Here is a 6,477-nt window from a genome sequence, read left to right on the forward strand (position 1 = left end):
ATTTCCTCATAGATTGTAAGCTCTTGCGAGCAGAACCCTCACTTCTATTGCTTGAATTGTTAAGTAGACTATTACTATGTCACGTCTGATTTTGTCTGTACATGGATGCTGCAGAATATGTTGGCACCATATAAATAAGAGTATTATTACTAGGGTTTCCATTCATTTCTCTTGCAGACACAGCTATAATAATATGGTGAGACGTGCAATTTCTCCAATAAAGATATCACATTTACATAGTGTACTCTGATGGTCCGATCTCCTTCAGAAATGTAAAAAACTGACTGCAAATAATATGTAAGATGGTATGTGATATAGTAGTATAAGATAGATAGATATGATATAGATAGATAGATAAATCTGAGATAGTTAGGAGATAGATATGAGATAGATACATATGAGATAGATAGATAGATAGATAGATAGATAGATAGATAGATAGATAGATAGATAGATAGATAGATAGATAGATAGATATGAGATAGATAGATAGATGGAGACAGATAGATAGATAGATAGATAGATAGATAGATAGGAGATAGATAGATAGATAGATAGATAGATAGATAGATAGATAGATAGATAGATAGATAGATAGATAGGAGATAGATAGATAGATATGAGATAGATAGATAGACTGAGATAAAAACATAGATAGATAGATAGATATGAGATGGATAGATAGATAGATAGATAGATATGAGATGGATAGATAGATAGATAGATAGATAGATATGAGATAGATAGATAGGAGATAGATAGAGAGATAGATAGATATGCGATAGATAGATAGATAGATATGAGATGGATAGATAGATATTAGATAGATAGATAGATAGATATGAGATAGATACATAGATAGATATGAGATAGATATATAGATAGATATGAGATAGATAGATAGATAGATAGATAGATAGATAGATAGATAGATAGATAGATAGATAGGAGATAGATAGATATGAGATAGATTGATAGATAGATATGAGATACATAGATAGATATGAGATAGATAGATAGATAGATAGATATGAGAGAGATAGATAGATATGAGAGAGATAGATAGATGGATAGATAGATAGATATGATGTAGATAGATAGATAGATATGAGATAGATAGATGGATATGAGATACATAGATAGATATGAGATAGATAGATAGATAGATATGAGATAGATAGATAGATTGATAGATATGAGATAGATAGATAGATATGAGATAGATAGATAGATAGATAGATGGATATGATGTAGATAGATATGAGATAGATAGATAGATGGATATGAGATACATAGATAGATATGAGATAGATAGATAGATAGAAATGAGATAGATAGATAGATAGATAGATAGATGGATATTTCTAACGTTCTTACCTGTTCTGCGTAAGAAGCATCTGAATAACAAAACTAATTAACAGACGGCCCGTGTTCCGGAATGCTCTAAATCTGATGAAACATGAGTTTTGTGCCGTACCGCTTGTCTGCAATGTTCTCCATAGTATTCACAGACGGCTTGGGATTTCACAGCAGGAAACAGTTAATACGTTCTCGCTCTTGCTCCTGGTGGAAATGTATTAGCACTTCATAATTTTTAGTGCTATCAGCGATTATTTGAAGCTCACTAGCACAGAAATCTCTGGAGGACGTGCAGAAGATTCACTAATTACACTTAAGCTGTGCACCTGGTTCATGTACCTACGACTAGGAGCCCAGATCCACGAGGGTGGCAAGTGAGATGGGGCGTGCAGAAGGTGCGGTATTGTTCATGGAATATTAATGCATTATACATGAAAAGATGACCGCTCATTATGTCGCTATCTGTATCGGGGTCAGAAGTCACAAGTGGCTTCCACTTTTTCTCCATGCATAGGTGCACAGTCAAGAAAATACATCGGCCATAGATTTAAAATATTCAGCATTTTTTGATACGACTTGGTGTGAAATTTAATGGAAGACTCACAAATGAAAGTCAGCCGTAATAATACTAGTTGTCATATCGAGGAATGTTAGAATTACTGTGTCCAAAAATTTTAAAAAAATTTCAAAAATGTTTCCTAATAATTCAAAAAATTACCATCGACCATATCTGCTCATTTGGGTACCATAGCTAAAACCGTTATCACTACAATGCCTCATTATGATACAAAGCAGTCGGAGCTAAGGTAGGTAAAACAATAGTGTGTGGACAGAAAAGCCGTAAGTACATGTGGCTACAAATTAGGAAGCTGTATATACCGTCTATTCAACATCTATTACCCTATCGCTACATATAATATGCGTCCTGTAGGGAGCCCTAATGAAAACGCCACATCGCCCACTACAATCGAAGACTGTGACTATATAATGATCATTCGCATGATTCTAGGGTTTAAGACAATGTTCGTGCCAAAGCAAATTTGCAACAATAACGTAAAATCAAGAAAATGAAGAAAAAAAAATAACCACATAATCATAAGGCATAATAACATACCTACCCTAGAAGCTTACAATCAAGAGGTTAAATGCAAGCTCCGAAACCCTTCACCAGTATAATGGAAAACACGGCTCCTAGTAGCTTCAGATTTCATATAATGTTCTTGTAAGTGTAATTGTGGTTGTTCTGCTTCCATCCTGTACTATTGTCTCAGTGTGATCCAGACACTGCGGTAATACCACACATGACATATATATTTCTAAGCCGTGTCTTACGTTCCATGGTTTGGCAAACCACTATGTTACGCGTAGTTGCTAATTGGGTAGTCGAGCGAGTATTAGGTCTCGGCATAGAAACTCAAAACATGTAGGCCCAGAAAATACTAAGAAAAGGTCAGGACATGGTGCGTATTGAATAACAAGCCTCGGAATAGAGTCCGTCCTAGACTGCTGCTGCCTCACGTATAGACCATATCTAGTCTACACTCGTTTTGGTCTTCATGGGGTTAAACAGAAGCATGTTTCCTGTCAGAAACAATGAAATGTTTTCTTCCTTTTTTTTCTCTAGACTTAATGAAGAAGAGTGAGAAGATCTTTGGTGCCAGAAAACACGATGCTCCTCACAAGGTTCATCGACACTAAGGTTTTGAGTCAATGGTCTACCACTCTATAGTAGACCTTGTGCAACCATAAGACTTTACGTAAGAGTGTATAAAATGAAATTTAAGGCCCGACGGAGCAAGTCATGGATGAAAGGTGTACAACATAAAGGGTTCAGTGGAGAGAACATTTCGGGAACCTCTTAATACGTCTATTAAATGTCTCGGCTACAATTGTATTTTGTGTTTCGCCCTAAATTCCAGCCGTCGTTGTTGCCTCCAGCATAAGTGATGATATGACAACAGGTGACGTCTTCAATGTAGCATAATATATCCATCCTAGCAATACTAGTAACACAAGTACTACACAGCAATGGTTATCTTCTTCCTTGGCTTACTAAAACCAGGCCAACGATCAGGACAAATCTATTGTAGTCCTTGTGGACCTCAAACCTAGGGTTGGATGGGTCATGTGGATGAGACAGTACCGAACATTTGATTGCTATAATAAAAAGAGAATTTAGGACTGACGCGTTTCACATTATTTCTCCATTGTCATTTCACTTTCTCATATTCTATATGCAGTTGCTTGACCAAAAGTAGATTTCAAAAATTTTTAGAGAACTTTTCAAATACGGGTTATGGCGCTACATCAGCATGTCATCGATAAGTAGAGGGATAGAGGCTCTCAAAGAAGATGACAACCGTTAGAGCTTGTGTACAAATCGGCATTCATAGAATATAAGCCTGGGAGAGTATAGAATGACATCTTATTGAGGATAGTGGAGTATATACTGTATTCCCTGACGCTATTGATGGACATCATGCATGCCTTCTAGATGTATGGGCTATATATATATATATATATATATATATATATATATATATATATATATATATATATATATATATATGTATATTGGAAAACCTCGGCGACTGCAAGCAGAGTCCCTAATGGATAATACTGAACATAGTATACCATGGCGATATAAAACTTCGAAAGAAGGAGCAATGCGCTGTGGAAAAGAATTACATTGGCAGTTAATGAATAATGCGAAATGCGTCGTCTTCTCTAATTGTTTTTTACTTTACCCAGTCATATAATCATTATTAATGTCTTATCCACTTAAAGTATGTCTGTAGAAGACTGACACAGGGCAAGTTCAACCTGTTCTCTAAGCAAAAAGGTATGTAAAAGCGAGTCTGAAGTTCCCCCAACATCTCATTATGTCTGCAGACCACAAAATGAATGGAATATGTGAAGGCGATCATTGTCATTTATCAACCGCTGGGCACTGATCTGCTACTGGAAAGAGTAAGTGTTCCACTTCTGATACATGAGGACTTCTCAGCTCCAGTAGAAACCATCCTTTTAGGTCAATTGATTCCTATTTCCAGTTCTTTCCATAGAAATCTGGATGAATTCCCTTTTTCCACTATATAGATGCCAATCTGAGCTTTCTCTAGGAAGAGTTTTGGATGACTACTCTTACCAATCAACTGACCTATGGGTGATAGATGGAGGCAGCAGCTACATAGTATAGCTTGACTGTGCAAGAGATGAATGAGTAAAGGATACATGTATCATATAACATACGGCTAATGGAACGACAGCGGGGAAAGGAGAATATAGCAGAAGCTTCACCTATGGAAAAGTCATCGCTAACATGTCTACACATATATACTTCTAATGGAATTGCCTGGGGGAGCTTTGCTTGCGCACCGAGATTTTGCAGTAGGGTCACTGGCAGCGCATATATATATATATATATATATATATATATATATATATATAATGTTACACTTCCCCCTTATTAATATATTCTTATTAATAGGTGAAAATTTTAAAAATTGTGTATTTTGATTTTACAGAATTTATTCCAAAATGTGCTGGTTTTGTGTTATCTGTAAATGATAAAACATCATTTGAAGTAATTACAGTAAGTTGATTAAATGTTTCTATTGAATTTTATGATCTAAGGGTTTTACGCTTATCTCTCCGTCTGTCTGTCCATATGTATATATCTATACATCCATTTTTATACAATACCGCACTATTCCTGCATTAGACATACAGTACGGCACAGCAATGTCTGTAAACTTTCCCCGAGCGGTATCTACACACATATATGCGTCACTTTCAGCCTAGATAAGCCAATATATTAGCACCAGTTCCACACAAGTGTATGGAGTTTTAAACATAAAGATCATCACTAGGCCACTACTGTGCAAAGCTACATATGTAGCAGAGCTGAATTTGTCATTTAAACCCTATGGGCCGCAGTGATTGAGCATTGTGTGACCAAATATCTATGTCTGAGGATTGTTGAACTTGCCTTTTTTTGCCGCCACATATAACACAGCCCGGTGTCACGAAGTTGCCTAATGACAAACTCAGCTCTGCTACATCTACGTATATCCTCACAGTTTAATCCATAGATCCAGCACCTGATTCTGCAAATCCAGGACTTGCATCCATGATGTTTTATACCTGTAACAACAAGATTTGTAAGAATTGCTTATAACATTTGGAGGGACTTGTTAGAAGGGACGATTTTGGAGTGGATACATTATAGTGGAGCGTTGGATGATGCAAATTAGAATGCAAGCTCTTCTGTATAGTAATTCAGTGGACATCCTGGCATGAAGATGAATTGGAAAGACGACAGGAAGTGTCCTCAGCTGCGTGTAGGGAAACGCTATGTATGCTTTTTGCATCGAGTAAACCCTGAACTTTGCATTGGACTGCTGGACCCGTTACCTAGCAGAGCCGTAGACAAGAGACATCCTATTACTGCTTTTCAAAGGGACATTTCTTCATTTTTTTTGTTGTTTAATTAGTCCAGCCATTTATTCAGTGCATGCATGAGAGAACAGTAATACGCTATGGCAGTTCCCACCATATTCCGCTCCAGATTTCCCAGTCACTGCCAAATCAAACACATTAACCCTTCAGCCTCTGCTACCATCCTATGCACTATAGGTCGCAGATTTCTATAGAAGGACATGTGACAGCCACAGAACCGGCTCCTAATATATAGAATGCACTGCATGCCATACATTCACAACTTTTTGAAAAAAAATACCCATAGTTCACAGCTGTTGGCAAGGTCTCCAGATAAGTACAATGGAACAGAAGAGTCTGAGGGGAAATTGTGCTGAACACTTAGTACATGTTCATATTTGGATGTCGCAGAAATCTGCCCGTACGTCTGAATGGAGTTGTTTCTGTAATGCGTACACCGATTTCTGCAAAACTCATTCAGGTGAATGGAGCAGTGTAGGTTCATAGACACCTATGAACCTACACCCCGAATTGTATCAATGCGGATGGGCATGCATAGGGCACAGGTGGAAATTCTTGCTCTGATAGAGAACAATATTTGTTTGCCATTACTTGCGAATGAAGCGGATTGTAACACTGTATGAAGTTTGTGCGGAATAATTTAACCTTTCGTGCACC

Source organism: Eleutherodactylus coqui, chromosome 13, assembly GCF_035609145.1.
Source record: "Eleutherodactylus coqui strain aEleCoq1 chromosome 13, aEleCoq1.hap1, whole genome shotgun sequence".
Classification (NCBI taxonomy): Eukaryota; Metazoa; Chordata; class Amphibia; order Anura; family Eleutherodactylidae; genus Eleutherodactylus; species Eleutherodactylus coqui.